The sequence below is a fragment of the Bos indicus x Bos taurus genome, chromosome 16 (assembly GCF_003369695.1).
Source record: "Bos indicus x Bos taurus breed Angus x Brahman F1 hybrid chromosome 16, Bos_hybrid_MaternalHap_v2.0, whole genome shotgun sequence".
Classification (NCBI taxonomy): Eukaryota; Metazoa; Chordata; class Mammalia; order Artiodactyla; family Bovidae; genus Bos; species Bos indicus x Bos taurus.
The window spans coordinates 4,581,098-4,606,648 of NC_040091.1; the positions used below are offsets into that span (position 1 = coordinate 4,581,098).

Here is a 25,551-nt window from a genome sequence, read left to right on the forward strand (position 1 = left end):
GTTTTCTTTTTTTAAAATATAAATTTATTTATTTTAATTGGAGGCTAATTACTTTACAATATTGTATTGGTTTTGCCATACATTGACATGAATCCGCCACGGGTGTACATGTGTTCCCCATCCTGAACCCCCCTCCCACCTCCCTCCCCATCCCATCCCTCTGGGTCATCCCAGTGCACCAGCCCCGAGCACCCTGTGTTATGCATTGAACCTGGACTGGCAATTTGTTTCACATATGATAATATACATGTTTCAATGCCATTCTCCCAAATCATCCCACCCTTGCCCTCTCCCACAGAGTCCAAAAGACTGTTCTATACATCTGTGTTTTTTTTTGCTGTCTCTTATACAGGGTTACCATTACCATCTTTCTAAATTCCATATATATGCGTTAGTATACTATATTGGTGTTTTTCTTTCTGACTTACTTCACTCTGTATAATAGGCTCCAATTTCATCCACCTCATTAGAACTGATTCAAATGTATTCTTTTTAATGGCTGAGTAATACTCCATTGTGGAGAAGGCAATGGCACCCCACTCCAGTACTCTTGCTTGGAAAATCCCATGGACGGAGGAGCCTGTTAGGCTGCAGTCCATGGGGTCGCTAAGAGTCAGACACGACTGAGCGACTTCACTTTCACTTTTCACTTTCATGCGTTGGAGAAGGAAATGGCAACCCACTCCAGTGTTCTTGCCTGGAGAATCCCAGGGACGGGGGAGCCTGGTGGGCTGCCGTCTATGGGGTCACACAGAGTTGGACATGACTGAAATGACTTAGTTTAGCATAGCAATACTCCATTGTGTATATGTACTACAGCTTTCTTATCCATTTGTCTGCTGATGGACATCTAGGTTGCTTCCATGCCCTGGTCACAAATAGTGACCATTTTACTTCTTCCTTTCCAATTTAGATGTCTTTTATTTCCTTTTTTTGCCCAATTGATCTGGCTAGAACTTTCAATAATATGTTGAATAAGAAAACTACAAAGAACTAAAACAAGTGAATAACCCCCCCAATTGCATGTATGACTTCATTTTAACTGCATGAACATTGTCTAAATAAACATACAAACACTGATGGAGCAGGGAAAATATAAAGCTAATTGATGTGTTGGTGAAGGGTGGCTATAGGTGATATGTTTTCTTTAACAGATTTCCTTCATATTTGCAAATACCAATGAATACAAATACCAACTCCTTGCAAATACCAATCATGTTGTTTATGAAAGAATTAATCAATTTTGCCTCCAATAATACAAAGCCTTCTTGGTTCCTTACTTCCCACTTTGTCTCCCATCGATGTCTGATATGACTTCTTCACTCTGGTAAAGCCAGAGTCTATACCCACAACCTGCTCATACCAGCTTCCACATCTTTGCTTAGCCCAGTGGTTCTCAAACTGTAGCCATTTAGAATCCCTTGATTGTTTATAGCTGATTCAGCACATCTGGGTGAGGTCTGAGAATCTTCATTTCTTAGAAGTTCCAGGTGACGTTAATGTTGCTGGTCTAGGGACCACACTTTGAGAACCACTGGCTCAGCCATACCTTCCACTTGAAATGTCTCTTCTTTTTCCCTCCCTCCTTCCATCCCTTCCCTCTCTCTTTTTTCTTCCTTTCTTTCTCTCTCTCTTTACTTCTTTCCTTTCTTCCTTCCAAAACACTTATTGAGAGTACTGCACCACCCAACCATTGTATAATCCAGCCAAACCAGATATCAAAATATATCAAAATAGTTTCCATACTATTTAAAACTATATTTACTGCATACCTTTGTAATTATTTCATACATTGTATTTTCTCTCCTTAACCAGCCCTTTGAGACTCAAACACAATGTGCTCTTTCTCCTCTTTCATGGGCATAGAACCAATGTGTGCTGATGGGGCCCCAGAGGGCCAAGCATGCCATCTATTAACAGAGCCCTGAGTAGAGACACCGTCTGGCCCAGCGGCCTTCCCCGCCCTACTCATCGTGATGTGGGATTTGTCTCCCCTGTCGTGGTCGGGCGTTTTCCATGTTCCTGCTCCCCTTTTACAGTGAGAGTGCCTCCCAGTACCTCTGAACAGACTCTGCTTACATCAAAACCAGTTCCTGAAGACAGTTCTGCAGCGGATACAAGAAACAGCTATTTAGTGTTTGAAAAGTGGATTTTATTATAAAATTTATAAATACCATTTCATAGTTTTATATTAAAAATATAGAAAAGCCAAAGAAGAAAATGAGAATTTACCCATTACCTCACTACATAAAGATATCCTATTTTAAAATCTGAATGTTCTTCTCTCATATGTATTTTCCCACAAAATTATCCTGCAAATAGTTTTTTCATTTGTCAGTATACCCAGACTTATTTACTGATGTCATTTCACCTTCTATAACATCTCTTCAGAGGACTGATTGCAAAGAATTACATCACCTATGGAGGTTATAAAGTACTTAACCAATCCTTTATTGGTTAATGATTTTTGTTAATATAAATGTTGATTCAGTGATTCTTTATTCATTCATCTTTGTACACCTACCAACAATTTCACTCAATTTTAAAGACTTTGATGAATATTGAAAAATTGCCATCCAAAATATTTGAATTCCTCTCAACAGTATACAAGCATTTCTCTGGTGGTTCAAATGGTAAAGAATCTGCCTGCAATGCAGGAGATCTAGGTTTGATCCCTGGGTCAGGAAGACCCCCTGGAGAAGGGAATGGCTACCCACTCCAGTAATTCTTGCCTAGAGAATTCCATGGACAGAGGAGCCTGGCAGGCTACAGTCCATGGGATTGCCAAGTGTTGGACACGACTGAGCGACTAACTCTGACTTTTTTCAGCAGCGTATAAAAGGTCTATTCAGGCCCTTGCAGGGTGTTATCAAACTTTAAGATCTTCTTCCTCTCATCAGTGAAAATGGTATCTTGTTTTAATATGAATATATTTAATCACATGGAAAATGAATTTTAAATGAATATTAATTATTCATATTTATTTTGTGACTTGCCTTTTTGTGTCCTCTGCTTACTTTTCTCTTTTTTGTTTTTATAACAGCAGATGAAGTTAGATAGTTCGACTGAATCACCAAGACATGAAATAAATTATCCCAAAGTGAGATGAGAGGCAGATCTGCAGAAAAAATATTCCAGCAAGAGAACCAGTGAGGCAAATCCCTGTACCGAGGATGTGAGGGGTTTGGGAGTAGAGACCGGGGGCTGGTGAGGCAGCTGTACCGAGGATGTGAGGGGTTTGGGAGTAGAGACCGGGGGCTGGTGAGGCAGCCGTTTCTGACCTGTGCTGAGACTGAGCCCCCTCCCTCAACAAAGGACCATGGGTGGCTGGGTGGCTCTGCTTCCCTGCTCAAGCTTTAGCTGATCACTTAGAGTGCGGGGCCTCCTGCAGTTTGGGCAAGGGCCGACTCCTGCCCATGGCATCCAGGGCAGAGGCTAGGCTGGTTGACTAGCAACTTTAGGAGAGGAGCAAGCTAAAGAGAGTCACTCAGCTTCTATCCGGGCAAAGAATGAGTTCCCTGTGGACCAGAGGCAGAGGTGGCCCATTCAGGAAGGAGAATGGACTGTGTCCGTTTGAAATCCCACCCATAGCAGGCAGAATAATGGTTCCCCCCAAGATGTCCACATGCTAATCCCCGGAACCCATGACTATGCCACCTTACCTGGCAAAATGGACTTTGCAAGGGGATTAAATTAAGGATCTTGACCTGAAAAAATTATCCTGGATTATCTGGTGGCCCCAAGGGTAATTACAAGGGTCCTTATAAAGGGGAAGAGAGAAGCAGGAGGGTCAGAACCAAAGAAGATTTTTCCACAGCTATATGTGTATGTGTATATATTTTACAGAGCTTCCTGGGTGGTGCTAGTGTAGAGAAGTCATATGCCAACATATGTCTTTTATGTCAGAGACGTAAGAGACTGCGGGTTTGATTCCTGGGTTGGGAAGATCCCCTGCAGGAGGGCATGGCAACCCACTCCAGCATTTTTGCCCGGAGAATCCCCATGGACAGAGGAGCCTGGTGGGCTACAATCCATAGGGTTGCAAAGAATTGGACATGTAAAGTGACTTAGCATGCACGCGTATACATTTTATAAGGATATTTTGTTTTCAAAATTCCCTTTTTAAAATATATGACATTTTCTTGGCTCATGGTTACAGTATCTCTTTGTTTCCAAAGATATTGATTCCTTTTTTTTAAAGAATTGTTTGTAGAGTTTTTTTTTTTTTTTATCTCTGCACTGTATCTGTTTCCCCTCAAGTTCTTTCTTCATGTTTGTTTATTTTGGCCTCTGGGCTGATTTTAGAGGCTTTCCTCAAGTCTAGAGGTCTGTGTACATGTGTTCATCCTTAAGACTGAAGCACCCAAACAGCTATCTGATTGTGTGTATTTTGGGGGCCTGTCGATAGTCTTGACAAGCTTCACTGCAGAAGATTTGTTTTGTTTTTTCAGGCAGTGACCCATCCATTTCATGGCAGAACCCCCCAAATTCAGTTGCAATAGCCATTTTCTCTTGGGCTGGTTGGTTTCCCCAGAGAATCTTCCAGTCCTGTGCAGGGTGGGGTGGGTAGAGGGGCAGAGGTGGAGAGAGAGTATAAGCCTCTGCTGGCATTTTTGAATCAAATAGAGGAAGACTGAGGTTTCAACTATTCAGAGTAGACAGTGAATTAATCTCTCAGTTCTCAGCTGTGCCTGGTGTTTCTGTGTTTAGTTATCTGGTACAATTGCTTTACTTTCAGCTGGAATTCTCCACATCCACACCTTCTGAGTTCCACGTTCCTCTAATTCCTGATGTTTCTGCAGCTTCAGCACAAAAGGCTGCTTTTCTCCGGCTTCCCAGTCTCAGGCTTGGGATCACATTCTCCCTGCCCCACCTGGTCAGGAACCCTCTCCTAACTTGCTTTTCATTGTTCACTGTCATCTCCTTTTCTCTTTTTTGTCTTTGTGAATTTTTACCTTTTAAAATTCTTTACATGTTAATGGGATTTTGGAACAGAGACAAAATATTGTTTCTACTCCACCAAGTTCAAGTAGCACTTGGGATTTTTCTAGCTAAGTTCAGTTTGATTATTGTCCTGCTCTCACTAGTGATTGAAACCTCTTGGTCACTCTCTAGGCCAGTGGCAGCCTTAGCTGTAGGGCTTGCTCCCAGGCTCCGGGAAATGAGGTTTTCTATTGCATTAGGGGAGGGTGCTCCAAGGTTATCAGATTCTGGAGAAAAGGTTCTTGGCCATCACACTGCATAGTTTTAGGTGGTTTTGTAATTTGGTGAATAGAATAATTCATTTCCAATTATTTATTTAATTTCAGTAGGACCAGCATTTATTTTTGTAAGTCTTTCAGAAGAATTAGTAGTATACTTGGGGTGTTTTGGGGGCTTCCCTGGTGGCTTAGTCGGTAGAGAATCCGCCTGCAATGCAGGAGACATGGATTCAGTTCCTGGGTTGGGAAGATCCCCTGGAGAAGGGAATGGCTATCCACTCCAGTATTCTGGCCTGCAGAATTTCATGGACAGAGGAACCTGGCAGGCTACAGTCCATGGGGTTGCAAAGAGTCAGACACAGCTGAGTGATACCCTGCCTTCTGCCCCATTAGCAGAAAGTAGACTGTGGTCAAATCACAGGAGATAGAGGGTGAAAAGGAGAGGTATCCCTGGCTTTCTCTCTGGGGCGTTTTGAAAGAAGACTGGAGAAACACTATTTAATGAATCATTTGCATTTAAAGAACACATGGATGAGAAGTTAAATTCCATTTTGTATTAGAAAAGCCTGCAGTCTATGTGTCCTGGTTACTTTTACAGAGAACATTTTACTTCTGACACTTCTGGTCACCAAACATGTAGGATTCCCCCACACCAAGCAATGTAGGACACCCAGTCAGCTGGGTGTCCTACAATTTAACTCAGTTCTGATACTATTTACCTGGAGACAGCATCAGAGCCTGCAGGTAAGGGCTCAGTCCCACAAGTCTGTGCCACCCCTCACCCTCCAGATGCCAGTTGCAAGCCCATCTGTTTCCTGTACTTCCCGTCCATCAGCTATGAATTGGAGGTTCCCACAACTCTTTCCTTGTGTTTGATTAACTTGATAGAATGGCTTACATGACTCAGGAAAACAGTGTATTTACTGTTTACCAGTTTGTTATAAAAGAATATGATGAAGGATACAGATGAACATCCAGATGGAAGAGATGCACAGGGCAGGTATGTGGGGAGGGGCTTCCACACGCTCTCTGAGTACGATACCTTCCCAGCACCTTTAAGTGTTTATCAACCTGGAAGCTCTCCCAACTCTGCAGTTTGGGGACTTATATGGAGGCTTTCCTCACTTGGGCATGATCATTTATATATTCCATTTCTAGCCCCTCAACCCTCTCTGGAGATTGGATGGTGGGGCTGAAAATTCCAAGCTTCACATCACGGCGTGGTCTTTCTGGAGATCAGCAGTATCCAGGAGCCACCCAGGAGCCGACTGAGAGTCCCCTGTTAGAACAAAAGATGCCCTCAGTGCTCTTATCCCTTAGGAATTTACAAGGAGTTGACAATTCTGTGTCAGGAATGGGGACAGAGCCCAAATATATATTTATGGTAAGTCACATTTCCTCCTTCAAACATTCAGTTTATCTCATCTGCAAATAAGTGAATAGCAGGTATATTGGTTTGCCAGGCTGCTATAACAAAGTGCCATAAACTGGGTTCTTGAATAATGGAAACTTTATGTCTTATGGTTCTGGAGGCTGGAACTCCAAAATCAGGCTGCTGATTTGGTCTTGTTCCCTTTGAAGACCAGCGAAGTGTCTGCTCCAGGCCTTTCTCCTAGCTTCTGGTTGTTTCTTGGTTTCGGGTAGCAGAACTCCAATCTTACTGTAGTGTTCACCCCCTGGGAAAATATGTCCCCTCAGGTAAAGTTTTGTTTTTCATTTTATGTTACAGAAAAACCCAAATAAACATTTTGACCAACCCAATATAAGGACACCAGTTATGTCAGATTAGGAATCCACTCTATTCCAGTATGACCTCTTTCTTAACTGGACTTTTTTTTTTACCAAACCAGGTTCATTTTGCTCAGTGTGTTGTTGTTGTTCAGGGGTCTCCCTGTCCTTCACTATCTCCCTGAGTTTGCCCAAGTTCATGTCCACTGAATTGGTGATGCCATCCAATCATCTCATCCTCTGTCACTCTCTTCTTCTTCTGCCTTCAGTCTTTCCCAGCATCAGGGTCTTTTCCAATGAATCCACTCTTTGCATCAGGTGGCCAAAATATTGGAGTTTCAGTTTCAGCATCAGTCCTTCCAAAGAGTATTCAGGATTGATTTCCTTTAGGATTGACTGGTTGGATCTCCTTGCAGTCCAAGGGGCTTTCAGCAGTCTTCTCCAGCACCACAGTTCAAAAGCATGAATTCTTCAGGGCTCAGCCTTCTTTATGGTTTAATTCTCACATCAGTACATGACTACTGGAAAGACCATAGCCCTGACTATAAGGATCTTTGTCGGCAAAGTGATGTCTTCGCTTTTTAACACAGTATCTATATTTGTCATAGCTTTCCTTCCAAGAAGCAATTGTCTTCTAATTTCATGGCTGCAGTTACCATCTGCAGTGATTTTACATCCCCAAAGAGGAAATCTGTCACTGCTTCCACATTTTCCCCTTTTATTTGCCACGAAATGATGGGACCAGATGCCATGATCTTAGTTTTTTCAGTATTGAGCTTTAAGCCAGCTTTTTCACTCTCTTCTTTCACCCTCATTAAGAGACTCTTTAATTCCTCTTTGCTTTCTTGCGTTAGAGGGTTATCATCTGCATCATTTGAGACACCAAGGATTGCAGCAAAGAGAGGGTTTATTTGCAAGGCAGCCAAGTGAGGAGCATGGACAACAAATCTCAAATCCAACTTCTTCCAGGTGAGGGGCTTGATATGTTTATGGGATAAAAAAGCAGGGTGGTTTTAGGTGTGGGAAAAATTGATTGGAGTTAGGGAAAAGGTTCAGTCAGTTCAGTTCAGTTCAGTTCAGTCGCTCAGTCATGTCTAACTCTTTGCAACCCCATGGACTGCAGCACATCAGGCCTCCCGATCCATCACCAACTCCTGGAGTTTACTCAAATTCATGTCCATTGAATTGGTGATGCCATCAAACCATCTCATCCTCTGTCATCCCCTTCTCCTCCTGCCTTCAATCTTTTCCAGCATCAGTCTTTTCAAACGAGTCAGCTCTTCGCATCAGGTGGCCAAAATATTGGAGTTTCAACTTCAGTATCAGTCCTTCCAATGAACACCCAGGTCTGATTTCCTTTAGGATGGACTTGTTGGATCTCCTTGCAGTCCAAGGGACTCTCAAGAGTCTTCTCCAACACCACAGTTCAAAAGCATCAATTCTTCATTCCTCAGCTTTCTTTATAGTCCGACTCTCACATCCATACATGACTACTGGAAAAACCATAGGTTTGACTAGATGGGCCTTTGTTGGCAAAGGTGGGAAAAGGTTAGGTAATCACTATTCTGTACAGGCATATCCGAATTACATGCTACTTCATGGGATGTATGCTAAAAAAAAATGGAGGTGCTTAGCATGATCTAAGAGTAGAGTTCTGGCCTTCTGACATCAAAAGTTCATTCATCAGACACCTGCTGCTGCTGCTGCATCACTTTAGTCGTGTCCAACTCTGTGAGACCCCAGAGACATCAGCCCACCAGGCTCCTCTGTCCCTGGGATTCTCCAGGCAAGAACACTGGAGTGGGTTGCCATTTCCTTCTCCAATGCATGAAAGTGAAAAGTGAAAGTGAAGTCGCTCAGTCGTGTCCAACTCTTTGCGACCCCGTGGATTGTAGCCTACCAGGCTTCTCCGTCCATGGGATTCTCCAGGCAAGAATACTGGAGTGGGTTACCATGTCCTTCTCCATATGACCCAGCAATTTCACTCCTAGGTATTCTCCAAGAGAATCAAAACATACACCCCATACAATAAAATGTAAAACAAAAAATCTATACAAGAATGTTCACAGCAGCATTATTAATAATAGTTAAATGGTAGAAACAACCCAGATTGTTGATCAAATGAAGAATGGATAAACAAAATTGTATTATGGCTACACAATGGAGCATTACTCAGCCACAAAAGGAATGAAGTGCTGATAACAGGCTTGCTCCTTGGAAGAAAAGCTATAACAAATCTAGATAGTATATTAAAAAGCAGAGACTTTACTTTGCCAACAAAGGTCTGTATAGTCAAAGCTATGATTTTTCCAGTAGTTATGCATGAATATGAGACTTGGACCATAAAGAAGGCTGACTGCTGAAGAATTACTGACGCTTTTGAACTGTGGTGTTGGAGAAGACTTGAGAGTCCCTTCGACAGCAAGGAGATGAAACCAGTCAATCCTAAAGGAAACCAGTCCTGAATATTCATTGGAAGGACTGATGCTGAAGTTGAAACTCCAATACTTTGGCCACCTGATGCAGAGCCGATTCATTAGAAAAGTCCCTGATGCTGGGAAAGATTGAGGGCAAGTGAAGGGGATGACAGAGGATGAGATGGTTGGGTGGCATCACAGACTCAATGAACATGAATTTGAGCAAGTTCAGAGAGATGGTGAAGGACAGGAAAGCCTGATGTGCTGCAGTCCATGGGGTCACAAGCAACTCAATAACAACAACAATAGCAACTGATAACATGCTGTGATAAGGATGAACCTTGAAGACATTATGCTAAGTGAAAGAAGCCAGTCACAAAATGTTATATATCATATGATTTAATTAATACAGACTATCCAGAATTGGCAAGTCTTGTAGATAATAGAAGGGCTTCCCAGGTGACGCTAGTGATAAAAAACCCTTCTGCTGATTTAGGAGACATGAAATGCCTCCTTTTAAAGTAAGTTAAGGTGCTTACTTTGAAGTAATTGATTGAAGGAAGGATTGAAGGAATCAATCCCTGGGTCAGGAAGATCCCCGAAGGATGGCATGGCAACCTATTGCAGTATTCTTGTCTGGAGAATCCCATGGACAAAGGAGCCTGGCAGGCTACAGTCCATATGGTTGCAGAGTCGGACATGATGAAGCAACTTAGCATGCACACACATGTAGATATAAAAAGAAAGTAGATTAGTGGTTTCCAGGAGCTGAGAGGAGAGGGAATAGAGAGTGATCTCTACTGAAGGTAGGGTTTATTTTGGGGTGACAAAAGTGTTCTTAAGTTAAATGACTGTGATGGTTGTACAACTTTGTGACTAAACTAAAAAGGTAACCCACTCCAGTATTCTTGCCTGGAGAATTCCATGGACAGAGAAGCCTGGTAGGCTACAGTCCACAGGGTCACAAAGAGTCGGACACGACTGAGCGACTTCACTTACTTTAAAAACCACTGGATTGTACACTTCAAAAGGGTAAATTTTATATTATTTGAATTATATCTTAATAAAACTTTTACTTAAAAGAAAATATAATGTTGAGTGGGAAAAAGTGTCACAGAAGAAAACGGAGGGCTTCCCAGGTGGTACAGTGGTGGAGTCTGCCTGCCAGTGCAAGAGACACAGGAGGCTTGCTTTTGATCCCTGGGTTGGGAAGATTCCCTGGAGGAGGAAATGGTAACTCACTCCAGTATTCTTGCTTGGAAAATTTCATGGACAGAGGAGCCTGGTGGGTTACAATCCATGGGGTTGCGAAAAGTTAGACACGACTGAACACAGCACAGCACAAGATATAGAAAATGGGATTTCATTTGTATAGAAGTAAAATAAGGAAAAGTAAACAATGAATTGCTTAGGGATAGATACATATGTGAATAAGTATAAAGAAAGGTAAGAGCATGATTACCACAGTTTGGGTTAGAGGAAGCAGGGATATGGTTAAGGAGAGCCACAGTGATGTCCAAGGAACAGGGAACATCCGTTTTCTGAGGTTGGTGGTAGGTATGTTGGTGTTCAAGGTATTATTTTGGCTGTAATATTATCCTTCAACATGAGTTTCAACTCTCTTTCACATATACTTTGGCTACCTGATGAGAAGAGCTGACTCACTGGAAAAAAACCCCCGAGGCTGGAAAAGATTGAAGGCAAAAGGTTAAGGGGGCAGAAGAGGATGAGATGGCTAGATAGTATCACCAACTCAAAGGACATGAACTTGAGCAAACTCTAGGAGATAGCGGACAGAGGAGCCTGATATGCTATAGTACATGGGGTTGCAGAGTCAGACACAACTTAGTGACTGAACAGCAGTACTTGTGCCTGGAAAATCCCATGGGCGGAGAAGCCTGGTAGGCTGCAGTCCATGGGGTCGCTGAGGGTCGGACACGACTGAGCAACTTCACTTTCACTTTTCACTTTCATGCATTGGAGAAGGAAATGGCAACCCACTCCAGTGTTCTTGCCTGGAGAATCCCAGGGATTCGGGAGCCTGGTGGGGTGCCGTCTCTGGGGTCGCACAGAGTCGGACATGACTGAAGCGACTTAGCAGCAGCAGCAGCTATATGTGTATATATATATATATATGTGTGTGTGTGTGTGTGTGTGTGTGTGTGTGTGTATGTAGTAAGTTTATATCTATCTGGATAGATACATACTCACTAATTTGTATATTTCCTAATTAGAACTACCCCCCCCCCCCCGTCTCTTTCTCTCTCTCTCTCTCTTATGATGGAGGCTCTTCTAAGATATATAATTGACCTTTTTGTCTGTTCTTCCTTTAAAACATCAGATTCGGACTTCTATGTTCATGTACGTGCTTTGCTTCAGGCTGGTAAGGTGGGGAGACAGCAGTTATGCTGGGGGCCATCTAAATGGCATTTTGGGAGAATCTTTTCTCTGAGACTATTCTGTTTCTCATGGGAAATGTCCTTCATTGTTTTTTGTTTCAGGATTTTGTTTCTGGTTTTTGGTTGTTGTTCTGTTTTCCTTGAAGGCTGGTTCATGGCTCCTGTGTATTTCGAGCAAAGGCTTTGGGTAGCATTCAGTTGTTCTGTGTATAGGATTTCAGCAGACACCCCGTTTCAAACCCATGTTTCACTCTTGGCTTCATTCCACTTGGCATTTCTTAGGGCCAAGTTCACTGGGTTCTGCTCAACATGGCAGCCCCCTGTTAGCCAGTCCAAGCTTGCTCTGCTCACTGCACAATAGGCCAGAAAATCCAAGAGACAAGGTGTTGAGGCAAGGGGTATGACTTTATTCAGAGAGCTGGCTGACTGGAAAGATGGCAGACTAATGTCTCAAAATAACCATCTTGTCAGAGCCTGGACATTAGTTTCTTTTATGGATCAGAGATGGGGGGAGGTGAGGAAACAAAGTAAAAGACTATTCAATTCTTGCAAATATTGCTTAGAATGGCAAACCTCAGGCAGGGGGATGTGCTAGTTTCACTTCCCTACAGTTATTTCACAGGTGGTGTGAAATGGAATATCTCCTGTCATATCAATAAACAAAGATATCTGTGATTCTGGCCCTGGCCCCCAAAATGTGAATTTCTGAGCCATGCCAATAAGCAGCAGATGAGGGGTGCCATTTCCCACACAAATAACTCAAGAATGTTGCAGTCCTTCACAGAGTCAGGCTATCTCCCTGTGAGCCAAACAAAGGCACCCTAGCCTAAGGGTCATGCGGGAGCTGGGTAGTGGGCAGGGCTCCCTGAGGCAGACAATTATGTATACCTATAATAACAAGCTGATTTTAGAAAAGGCAGAGGAACCAGAGATCAAATTGCCAATATCCACTGGATCATGGAAAAAGCAAGAGAGTTCCAGAAAAAACATCTATTTCTGCTTTATTGACTATGCCAAAGCATTTGACTGTGTGAATCACAATAAACTGTGGAAAATTCTGAAAGAAATGGGAATACCAGACCACCTGACCTGCCTCTTGAGAAATCTGTATACAGGTCAGGAAGCAACAGTTAGAACTGGACATAGAACAACAGACTGGTTCCAGATAGGAAAAGGAGTATGTCAAGGCTGTATATTGTCACCCTGCTTATTTAACTTTTATGCAGAGTACATCATGAGAAACGCTGGACTGGAAGAAACACAAGCTGGAATCAAGATTGCCGGCAGGAATATCAATCACCTCAGATATGCAGATGACACCACCCTTATGGCAGAAAGTGAAGAGGAACTAAAAAGCCTCTTGATGAAAGTGAAAGTGGAGAGTGAAAAAGTTGGCTTAAAGCTCAAGATTCAGAAAATGAAGATCATGGCATCCGGTCCCATCACTTCATGGGAAATAGATGGGGAAACAGTGGAAACAGTGTCAGACTTTATTTTGGGGGGCTCCAAAATCACTGCAGATGGTGACTGCAGCCATGAAATTAAAAGACGCTTACTCTTTGGAAGTAAAGTTATGACCAACCTAGATAGCATATTCAAAAGCAGAGACATTACTTTGCCAACAAAGGTCCATCTAGTCAAGGCTATGGTTTTTCCTGTGGTCATGTATGGATGTAAGAGTTGGACTGTGAAGAAGGCTGAGCGCTGAAGAATTGATGCTTTTGAACTGTGGTGTTGGAGAAGACTCTTGAGAGTCCCTTGGACTGCAAGGAGATCCAACCAGTCCATTCTGAAGGAGATCAGTCCTGGGATTTCTTTGGAGAGAATGATGCTAAAGCTGAAACTCCAGTACTTTGGCCACCTCATGCGAAGAGTTGACTCATTGGAAAAGACTGTGATGCTGGGATGGATTGGGGGCAGGAGGAGAAGGGGACAACAGAGGATGAGATGGCTGGATGGCATCACTGACTCGATGGACGTGAGTTTGAGTGAACTCCGGGAGTTGGTGATGGACAGGGAGGCGTGGCGTGCTGCGATTCATGGGGTCGAGAAGAGTCGGACACAACTGAGTGATGAACTGAACTGATAATAACAAAAGTGGCAAAGTAAGAGTAGAAGTTGCAGAAACAGATCCAGTATGGAGTCAAAATTGACCCTTTCCAGTTACACCCTTACTCTCTGATCTTCCCCAGGCACTCCAAGGGCTTCCCAGGTGGTGCTAGTGGTAAAGAACCTACCTGCTAAAGCAGGAGATGTAAGAACCACAAGTTTGATCCCTGGGTTGGGAAGATACCCTGGAGAAGGGAATGGCAACCCACTCCAGTATTCTTGCCTGGAGAATCCCATGGACAGAGGAGCCTGGTGGGCTACAGTCCATGGGATCACAATGAGTCATACATGACTGAAGCAACTTAGCATGCAGCATGCCAGGCACTCTCTCCTCTGCGTTCTGGGTTCCTGTTCTTAGCATCAACAGTGGTCACTCCTTCACCTACTCATGTCTTCTGAGTATTTGTTGATTTCTTCCACATGCTAATCATCTCATCGACTTCCCTGGTGGCTCAGACAGTAAAGTGTCTGCCTACAATGCGAAAGACCTGGGTTCAATCCCTGGATCGGGAGGATCTCCTGGAGAAGGAAATGGCAACCCACTCCAGTACTCTTACCTGGAAAATCCCATGGATGGAGGAGCCTGGTAGACTACAGTCCATGGGGTTGCAAAGAGTCGGATACGACTGAGCGACTTCACTTTCTTCTTTCCATATGCTAATAATCTATTAGTCTTTCCATTGCTCTCAGTTATACATTTTAATTATTATATAGAGAGTTCTTTGAAGGGTGAAGAGAAAACATGTATAGTCGATCTGCCATCTTTAATCAGAAGTTAGGTTACTTTTAAAATAAAAATAATAATAATAAGAAAAAGAACTAAAGCTTGTTGAACACTAATTCAGGGCCAGACACTGGTCTAAGAACTTCACATGTATTATTTTGATAATCCTACGAGGCAACTGCTCTGATTTTGTTCCTACTTTACAGAAGAGGAAATTGAGAGACAGAGTTATCTTTGGCAACATAGCTTGCTAAAGATCTCAGGGATAAGCAAGTAGTAGAACTGGGATATGGATACAAGCAGTCTGATTCCAGTAGCTATGTCCCCGATCATCATGTGACATATATGGATGGATGGATAGATAGATAGGCATCCAACCTGAAGGTCAAATCATCAAAATCATCTCATTATGAAAAACAAATAAGCAGCTCTGCCCTTAATCAGGTTGGGAGGACAGACACAGATAAAACCAGCTGCAATATAGAAAGTGTTGTTTCTCCCTAAGTCATTCAGCAGGTGTAAAATGTCATAAAGACTCCTCCTTGAGTGACCAGCTCTTTCTTCCAGATGATTCTCTCAACTCAACATTGCTCTATCCATCTGTTATAAGGAATACTCAATTGCTGAACACTCCTCGGCTCATGACAGCATTCAATCCCTAGTTAATTTCCATGTATCCTAATCTTGCATCAGAAACAACAATCAAGTCAGAACCGGGAGACTCTCTTCAAAATTCTTCAGCAGGAACCAAATCCTTGTAAACCATGCTTCCTGTCTTCCCTATTATTGAGGTTCATTCTCTTACTATAGCTTCTCTGGAATGCCCTCCCTCACTGCCCCGAGTCAGGTTTGTGTCTGGTGGTCTTGGCTGATTAGGCTTCTCTGTAGGTGGGTGTGTTCTTGAAGAGTCATTCCTTTGGCTTAAACTCATGAGCTTATTCACAGTGTCAGAGCCCTGAGAGGGGTCAGATTTGGAAACCTCATGAAAACCTTGAGAAAGAAGGGCATCCTTGGGGGGCAGCAAGGTTGGGACTTGGAAGCCATGTGTAGAAACTTTATATTTTGTCCTCTGGTTGGCCTTAGAACTCTTTTTTTGTCTTGTCTCTAGGCACTTGAATCCTTCCAGGAATCATCTCAATTTTAGGCATCAGTTTCAATCTTGCCTAGGGCAGTTGCAACTGCCATGCCTGAACTGATAATTATCTGTACCTCATTCCTTATGAAGTACCTGCATTAGTCAGATGGGGCTTCAGGATAAGAGTCCCAGTGGAGACAGCAGTGCTCTGGCTGCCGTGTGCAGGGCTGTGTCAAAACTTCTCTAACCTAGTGCAGCACAACCACGAGGGACTAAACTTCTGTCCCAGCCTTGACTCCGTTGAGGGGAGGGCCAGGAGGGCAAATTGGGTGTGGGAAGCCTCAGCCTTGTTGCTAGAGTACTACTTCCAGAGCTCAAGTTCAAGGATTCTTAGTGCCTGGACAGCCACACAGAGTTCCCATGGACATCTGTTGTTGTTCAGTCGCTCAGTTGTGTCTGACTCTTTGCGACCCCATGAACTGCAGCACACCAGGCTTCCCTGTCCTTCATCATCTTCCAGAATTTGCTCACTCATGTCCATTGAGTCGGTGATGTCACCCAATCATCTCATCCTCTGTCATTCCCTTCTCCTCTTGCCCTCAATCTTTCCCAGCATCAGGATATTTTCCAATGTATCAACTCTTTGTATCAGGTGGCCAAAGTATTGGAGTTTCAGCTTCAAAATCAGTCCTTCCAATGAACACCCAGGACTGACTTCCTTTTGGATGGACTGGTTGGATCTCCTTGCAGTCCAAGGGACTCTCAAGAGTCTTCTCCAACACCACAGTTCAAAAGCATCAATTCTTCATTGCTCAGCTTTCTTTATAGTCCAACTCTCACATCCATACATGACCACTGGAAAAACCATAGCTTTGATTAGACAGACCTTTATTGGCAAAGTAATGTCTCTGCTTTTTAATATGCTGTCTAGATTGGTCATAGCTTTACTTCCAAGGAGCAAGTGTCTTTTAATTTCATGGCCGCAGTCACTATCTGCTGTGATTTTGGAGCCCAAGAAAATAGAGTCTGTCACTGTTTCCATTGTTTCCCCATCTATTTGTGATGAAGTGATGGGACCAATGCCATGATCTTAATTTTTTGAATGTTGAGTTTTAAGCCAGCTTTTTCACTCTCCTCTTTTCTATGGACATACAGTTATTATAATTGCCTTTGTTGTTCATGGATATCATTATTAACATCTTTTACATTGGTACTATATTTTTAACTTTTATAAATACCTTCACATAGGTCTTCTTTCTTGCTGTTTGATATACATAACACAAGCATTGTTCCCTTATTTTATAGTTGAAAAAGTCAAAGCCAAGAGAAGTTGTGTTACCTGCGTATATTGTTGACTGAGCAGAGTCCTAAAACCGAAGTCCCCTAACCCTAATCAATGTTCATTTCAATCGCTCACAACAGAGGAGACTAACATGGAATCATGAGTGTTGGGGGCTCCACCTGAGCCTGGGCTGTCTGAGCTGTGGATACACCCAAAGTTTAGGCCATCAGGTCTTAGTGGGAAGAACTGCCAGGATCAGGAATGGGCTCTTATTTCCACATCTCCAACCCAGAGCCTACCTATTAATCCCACCTCCAGAAGCCACCCAACTCCGAACAAGAGAATGCAGCAATGCCTGGGCGCAGGGGATGTAAGTGGTGGTTGGGCCACTGCCAGCTGTCTGGGTAGGAAGGGGCGGACCCTGGCCTCCTGTAGGTGACTGTGGGCACAAGAATGTGGAGAGGCCACTCTGAATCAGGCCAGGTAGGTCTCTGCCTTGTAGCTAGCTCTGAACCAACAGGTTCAAACTAGTCTGTGGCTTAGCCCATGCTTAATGCGGTGGTGTTTGCAGTTCTTTTTTTTTTTTCCATCCCCACCCAAAATCAGGCTGTCTCACTGAGAGGGAAGAGCATGAACAAGAGATAGAGGTGGGGCAAATGTACTTCAGGAAGGAGATGGTTCTTGGGCCTGGAAGCTGCTGCTGCTCTCTGAGCACCAACCGCTGTGGCCAGCTTCCAGGTCCACAGACACTTAGCATCTTTACTGGGAGTGTTTCAGGCACCAGTGCTTCTTTAACTCAGTTCCACTTTCCTGAATCCACCCTCGACCTTTCATCTATTCTTCACATATATCCAGAGTGATCTTCCAAAAACACAGACCTGATCATGTCACTCTTGTGGCCTGGGACTCCCAGTGGTCCCATGGGGCATCACATGCAAATTTCTCAGCATGGTCAGCCAGACTCTGCACACTCTGTAGGAGCCTGCCTTTAGCTTCACCTTGCTCCACTGTCTTCACCAAGCTATGCTCAATTTCCTGGAAAAGATTCTATGATTTCCTGCTTTAGGACCTTTGCACTTGCTCTTGCCACTGTCTGGAATATCCATCTTCCCCACCTCTAAATCTTTTCTCCTCTCTCTTCCCACTTACATGATTCCTATCTTCCAGATGTGCACTCAGAATCTTCTTCAGAGAAGTCTGACCCAATACTGTAGCCATGCTAGGTCCCATTGAAAGTGTTATTCGCTGTCATGTATGACTCTTTGTGACCCCATTGACTGTAGCCTGTCAGGCTCCTCTGTTCATGGAATTCTCCAGGCAAGAATACTGGAGTTGGTTGCCATTTCCTTCTCCAGGGGATCTTCCCGACTCATTGATTGAACCCAGGTCTCTTGCACTGCAGGCAGATTGTTTGGCATCTGAGCCACCAGGGAAGCCCCTAGGTCCCATTATATGTTCTCATCATACTCTGTTTGATAACTGTCATTATTTGTTTCATGTCTATTTCACCCTTTGCTGGGATGCTTCACGAGGACAGGGGATCTGCTTGTTTTAGTACTGCATGAGGGAGTTAACTGTGTCCAATTAATTGAGGACCTAATAGTCAGGTTCAGAAAAGATGTACTGAGCATCTACTACTTGTCAGGCATGATGCAACTTCAGATGCAGTCTTTTAATTTCATCTCCATGAACTTCATGCTAGAATTTGGGGTTCCAGAGCTGAGGTTACTACATTGAGATGATGAGTATTAGATAAGCTCAATATGTCAAAAAGCACAGGTCACACATAGCAGGTATGCAGTGAATATTTATTTGATGGCAAAGCACATTTGAAAAAAGCAACGCTCTACCAAAGAAGTCAAATTATTCATTTTACAGCTGAGAAAAAGAGACAGCAAGGAAATACTCTGCCTGGGATTTGGACTCAGGCCTGGAGATGTGGATTCATTTGGTGTACCCACTTAACTCTACCGGCTTAGTGGGAACTCAAAGTGGTAAAGACCTTGGACTGCCCTGGAGGGACAGTAAAGTTGATAAGGAAAGATATAGGCAGGGGAAACAACCTGAAGACTGATGTAACTCTATGATTGGTGCCGAAGCAACAAAGACAGACAGGAAATGAAGTTGGAAATTAGAGAAGGGAGAGATTCACATAGCAGGGAGGGATGCCTCCAGGGCTAGAGAGGCAGGGAGGGGCATTCCAGGGGGTTGAACTAGCAGAAGCAAAGGAAAAGAGGAACTAGACAGTGTCAGTGGGAACTGTGCAACCAGACTGAGTATGTTCCTGAGCAGTGGGAGATGAAGCATGGGAGAAGAGTGGAGTGGGTGGCTGGTGGCCCAGGGTCCTGCATGGTACATGGAGAGGCGACTGGACTTGGCAGTGGGAAGTCAGTTGAGACTTGTGATCCAGGGAATAGCCTGAAGTGAGTGCAGTTTCAGAAAAATCAGTCTCGGAGTGACATGCAAGATGAACCATAGCAAAGAAGAAAAAGCAAGAGGGAGGAGGAAGGATGGGCAGATCACCCTTGCTGAGCACCTTGTAGGCCCTTCAAAACAGCTATCTCATTTAATCTTGTCAACAACATTGAATGGATTGTATTATCATCCATATTTTACAGGTAAAGATGCTGGAGTTGAAAGAGGTGAAGTGATTTTCCCAGGATTACTGAGCCAGATAGGAACATCACAAAGTGTCTCTGACAGCGAGTCCAGTTAGGAGGTCATAACGATGCCAAAAACTCGACTTCTCTGCCCTGGTGCCTAATTGAATCTTGGAGACAGAGTTTTGGGTGAAGTAGAAAAGAATAGCTTCATTGCTTTGCCAGGCTAAGGGGGACATAGTGGGCTCCCGCCATCAAAAAAGCTGTGCTCCAACCTGGGGATGGATTTGGTGAGGAGTTTTATAGCAGTGGTTCTGGAGCAGGATAGTTGATAAGGATCAGGGTGTGTGCAGGGCCTGCATTCTTTTAATCTGGTCTCAGGTTGTCTCTTGAGGAACTTTTGTGGTTCTGAAGGTTATAGAACTATGACCTTCTCTCTGGAATGAAGAATGCTTCATCAAATAGTTCACCTTCCTTCTGTTGGGGGTTTAATTCTACACAGGGATGTGTATCCCTTGAGGCAGAAAGAGGCCTTGCCCCAAGGCTGTGCTATTGTTTCTTCACCTGTTCTTCCCTGTCTTGCCTCTCCTCCCTTTCCTGATTAGCACCTGTTGAATCTGCCCTGTGGAACTCAGGGAAGGTCCTGGAGCCCATTCCTTACACATAAGAAATGGGGAACACAAAAAAGTTTCTGTGCCTGGGAGCCCCACAGGGTCTTGCTTGGTTTCAATAGGGTGGTGGCTTTGGGGATTTTCCTGAGCAAAAATGAGTGTGCTTATCTCTGGGACCTAGCTCTAAAAGCACTGTGGCAGGCATACTCTTAACAAGTCTAGCAGAGAGGTCAGGAGCAGCACAAGGTCAGTCTGGGGAGAAGCATCCCGCGTGGCTGAATCCAAATGGCAGCAGAACCCAAAGCAAAGTCTCAGGAGACGCAGTTAGAGCCAAGAAGTCAGCCTGGCCTGGGAGTCAGGACACCTGGGTTCTGGTCCTGGAAGCATCCCTTTGGGACGGTGGACTGGTCACTTAATCTGTTTCAGCTTCAGCTTCCTCATCTGTAAAATAAAATTAAAAATCTCAACTTCCTCATCTTCTATGTTTTAGATACAAATGAAATTGTCACTATGGGCATTTTTGTATTACTGAGAAATGCTGGACTGGTGAGAAAGACAGGTGTTGTTGTCAGAGGTCAGGAGGTGATGGGCAGGTTAACCCAAGGCCTGAAGGGGGCATTTCCTCACCCAGGACTCTTGTTGAACTGTTGTCCTGAATTGGGTGTCTGTCATTAACTGTTTCTCCTTGACCAATCAATTTATTGTGTATTTATTAAGCATCACTTTATTTAAAACTCTGTCCTGGAGTCTTGTTCCAATCCTTCTTTTACTTTTCCTCTTCACTGTGCATCAAAAGAGGGAGTCAGATTAATCCATTGCGCTGTTAGTAAACTGAATTAAAAGAACCAGACACGACTGAGCAACACTGGACTGAACTGAACTGAAATCTTGAGACAGATTAAGAGGTCCCTTTCACATTTTCCCCAGTCCCTCTCCCTTCTCCGATGAATTCACCTTCTGTGACACATTTATGTTATAAATGACAGGAATAGCCTATCTGATTGCATTGTAGAAAGAAGAAAAAGGAAAAGATACTCACCAATTTTCATTGTTGGTTAACTTGAAAACGTGATGCATTTTATTATGTGTGGATGAGGGAACCTAGGCACTGGCCAACACAATGCCTTGCAAATTTACGTTTCACAGAAGAATGCATTGGTGCAGGCCAGGCCAGCCTCTCCCATCTTGCATCTGGGATGGCATGGCTATGCAGAGGCCCCAAGTCAATCTGTCTGTTGCCCATCAAATTCCATCCTCCTCTGGGCACTGAACCTTGCCCCTCGTTATACACACAGCCTTGCAAGATGGGAGCAGTCCACAGTTTGCCTTCTTCAGATCCTGCTGGAAGCAAGGAGACAACGCAGCACCCACTGGCTTCTGACTCAGAAGGGGAGAACGTCCAAACTTTCGCAGCCCCTCCTCATCCCCTCCCCAGTTCACCTCACTTGCTCTCTCACTCGCTTTCCTTTTCAGTCTGGGGAGAGAATGACTAGAATGCTTCCTCCTAGTTCAACAGGTTCTTCTCCTTTCTTCCTGCCTCCCCAGAGCCCTGGTCTTACAGCCCCTCTTCCAAGGCCCAGCCCCAGGTGTCAGGTCCTTCCGTTTGTGGGGAGGCGGGGCACAGGCAGGGCTGGAGCCAAAGGGAAGGGGCTGGTGCTGATACTAAAGGGATGGAGGTGGGTCACATGAATTTGCTCATATACTACTTTACTTCTAGAGGGCTGAGAGTTTTCCACGGTTGCCCTCTCGTGTCCTTGTCCCAGCAGTTATTCCCCTCAACCCTTCTTGCACATATGTTGACTGGGGGAAAAAAAAAAAGGACAACCTAAAAGTCAAGAGCTATGATTTATTCAGGGACCTTATTGACGATGATAGCCTGGGAATCAGCCTCTCGGATAGCTCTAAGGAATCGTTACGAAGAGTTAAAAGAAGGGTCAGGATACATAGGAGTTTTTCAATAAAACATGCAAAAAGAAGAAAATAAAAAGAAACAAAAAACATGTAGTTGAACATCAAAAAACCACTGCTAACCACGAAAAAACAGACATCTCAAGTTAATGATTTTAGTACTTTTCTACAATGCAAAAGTCTGGGCTCTTTGATGTTCATCAAAGGAATACAGCCAGGGCCCTATCCTGTTTTATCTCTGTTCTAAATTCCCCTCTGGTTGCACTTTGGAGTGGCTAAAGTGATGGATGGCTTGATGGTGGGCCTTTGTTTATTGTTTATTATTCCTTTGTTTATTGAAATGGCAGAAAATATGATTTTGTCCAAATACACATTATTTTTAACCCTGTTTTTCTGAACCCAATTCCAATGTGTGTGTGACTGATGGGTATGGATAACCCTGTGGGGCCCTCCCACGTACAAACCCTTTCTATATCCCTGTTCCATTGTTTGTAAGAAAGAGGGCTCATTCAGCCTCCTTGACCTCCCTGAGTTTCAAAGGGCAGAATCGAATAGTTGCTTACCAGGGAAGTAAGTTTTATTCAGTTCAGTTGCTCAGTCATGTCCGATTCTTTGTGACCCCATGGACTGCAGCACGCCAAGTCTCCCTGTCCATAACCAACTCCCGGAGCTTAATGAAACTCATGTCCATCGAGTCAGTGATGCCATCCAACCATCTCATCCTCTGTCGTCCCCTTCTCCTCCCACCTTCAATCTTTCCCAGCAACAGGGTCTTTTCCAATGAGTCAGTTCTTCGCATCAGGTGGCCAAAGTATTGGAGTTTCAGCTTCAGCATCAGTCCTTCCAAAGAATATTCAGGACTGATTTCCTTTAGGATGGACTGGTTGGATCTCCTTGCAGTTCAAGGAACTCTTAAGAGTCTTCTTCAATACCACAGTTCAAAAGCATCAATTCTTCAGTGCTCAGCTTTCTTTATAGTCCACTCTCACATCCATACTTGAATACTGGAAAACCAATAGCTTTGATTAGACAGACCTTTGTTGGCAAAGTAGTGTCTCTGCTTTTTAATAAGCTGTCTAGGTTGGTCATAACTTTTCTTCCAAGGAGCAAGCATTTTTAAATTTCATGGCTGCAGTCACCATTTATGGTGATTTTGGAGCCCCCCCAAAATAAAGTCTGTTACTGTTTCTACTGTTTCCCCATCTATTTACCATGAAGTGATAGGACTAGATGCCATGATCTTAAGTTTTCTGAATGTTGAGTTTTAAGCCAGCTTTTTCACTATCCTGTTTCACTTTCATCAAGAGGCTCTTTAGTTCTTCTTCACTTTCTGCCATAAAGGTGGTGTCATCTGAATATCTGAGGTTATTGATATTTCTCCTGGCAATCTTGATTCCAGCTTGTGCTTCAGCCAGCTCAGCATTTCACATGATGTAGTCTGCATATAAGTTAAATAAGCAGGGTGATAATATACAGCATTGATGTACTCCTTTCCCAATTTGGAACCAGTCTGTTGTTCCATGTCCAGTTCTAACTGTTACTTCCTGACCTGCATACAGATTTCTCAGGAGGCAGGGAAGGTGGTCTGGTATTCCCATCTCTTTCAGAATTTTCCAGTTTGTTGTGATCCACACAGTCAAAGGCTTTGGAGTAGTCAATAAAGCAGAATAAGATGTTTTTCTGGAACTCTCTTGCTTTTTTGATGATCCAACTGATGTTGGCAATTTGACCTCTGGTTCCTCTGCCTTTTCTAAGTCCAGCTTGAACATCTGGAAGCTCACAGTTCATGTCTTATTGAAGCTGGCTTGGAGAATTTTCAGTATTATTTTGCTAGCGTGTGAGATGAGAGCAATTGTGCGGTAGTTTGAGCATTCTTGAGCATTGCCTTTCTTTGGGATTGGAATGAAAACTGACCTTTTCCAGTCCTGTGGCCATTGCTGAGTTTTCCAAATTTGCTGGCATATTGAGTGCAGCACTTTCACAGCATCATCTTTTAGGATTTGATATAGCTCAACTGGAATTCCATCACCTCCACTAGCTTTGTGTGTAGTGATGCTTCCTAAGGCCCATTTGACTTCATATTCCAGGATGTCTGGCTCTAGGTGAGTGATCACACCATTGTGATTATCTGGGTTGCAAAATCTTTTTTGTATAGTTCTTCTGTGTATTCTTGCCACCTCTTCTTAATATCTTCTGCTTCTGTTAGGTCCATACCATTTCTGTACTTTATTGTGCCCATCTTTGCATGAAAAGTTGCCTTGGTATCTCTAATTTTCTTGAAGAGATCTCTAGTTTTCCCCATTCTATTGTTTTCCTCTATTTCTTTGCACCGATCACTGAGGAAGGCTTTCTTATCTCTCCTTGCTATTCTTTGGAACTCTGCATTCAGATGGGTATATCTTTCCTTTTCTCCTTTGTCTTTTGCTTCTCTTCTGTTTATAGCTGTTTGTAAGGCCTCCTCAGACAACCATTTTGCCTTTTTGCATTTCTTTTTCTTGGGGAAGGTCTTGATCAATGCCTCTGTAAAATGTCATGAACCTCCATCCATAGTTCTTCAGGTACTCTGTCTATCAGATCTAATCCCTTGAATCTATTTGTCACTTCCACTGTATAGTCATAAGGGATTTGATTTAGGTCATACCTGAATGGTCTAGTGGTTTTCCCTACTTTCTTCAATTTAATTCTGAATTTGGCAAAATGGAGCTCATGATCTGAACCACAGTCAGCTCCCAGTCTTGTTTTTGTTGACTGTATAGAGCTACTCCATCTTTGGCTGCAAATAATATAATCAAACTGATTTTGGTATTGTCCTTCTGGTGATGTCCACATGTAGAGTCTTCTCTTGTGTTGTTGCAAGATGGAAGGAAGGGATTGCAAAAAAAAAAAAAAAAAAAAGGAGGAGCTATGAAGAAGCAATAGTGCAGCAATGGGGCACATTCCTGGTTTCACCTCAAGGAATATCCTAACAATATCTTTGAGTTCTTCTGTAAGTACTAAGACTCCCATTCAGCTGGAGGGCGGTCAGGCTGAGCACAAGATTCCTAGAATGGCACTCTGTTACCTCACCACCAACTAATCTTAAGACAGTCTTTACACAGTGGAAGATAATGAAGACTCTGACCCCCTCCCAAATGATTCTCCTTTTAAAAACATTCATGGTTGAACAGAAACTTCAGAGTTGGGTTTTGGACACAAGTCCACCTTCTCCCCAGTTGCCAGCCTCTTTCCATTCATACCAGCAAACTTTTCATTTCTACTAGGACTTGTTTCTCAAAAGTATGCACTTTTGAGTAGTGACCAGTCAAACCTGAGTTCAGTAGCTTGGGGGCAGGAGTCCATACACCACCAAGCAATCTTGGACACCAGCTGAGTTACCTACAATCACTTCAATTTTGAAACTGTCTACCTGCAGCTGAAACTCATATTTTGGCCATCTGATGCAAACAGCTGACTCATTGGAAAAGACCCTGATGATGGGAAAGTTTGAAGGCAAATGT

The 25,551-nt window shown here is 43.5% G+C and overlaps 1 long non-coding RNA gene across 1 annotated transcript; it reads right to left on the bottom strand.

Annotated features, from left to right (window-relative positions):
- Positions 1–18,726: 18,726 nt before the first annotated feature.
- Positions 18,727–21,718, bottom strand: LOC113907064. The gene is made up of 2 exons (XR_003515073.1): positions 21,186–21,718; positions 18,727–20,587 (listed from the first exon to the last, which is right to left on the bottom strand). It is a non-coding gene; the product is annotated as an uncharacterized LOC113907064 (long non-coding RNA).
- Positions 21,719–25,551: the final 3,833 nt, after the last annotated feature.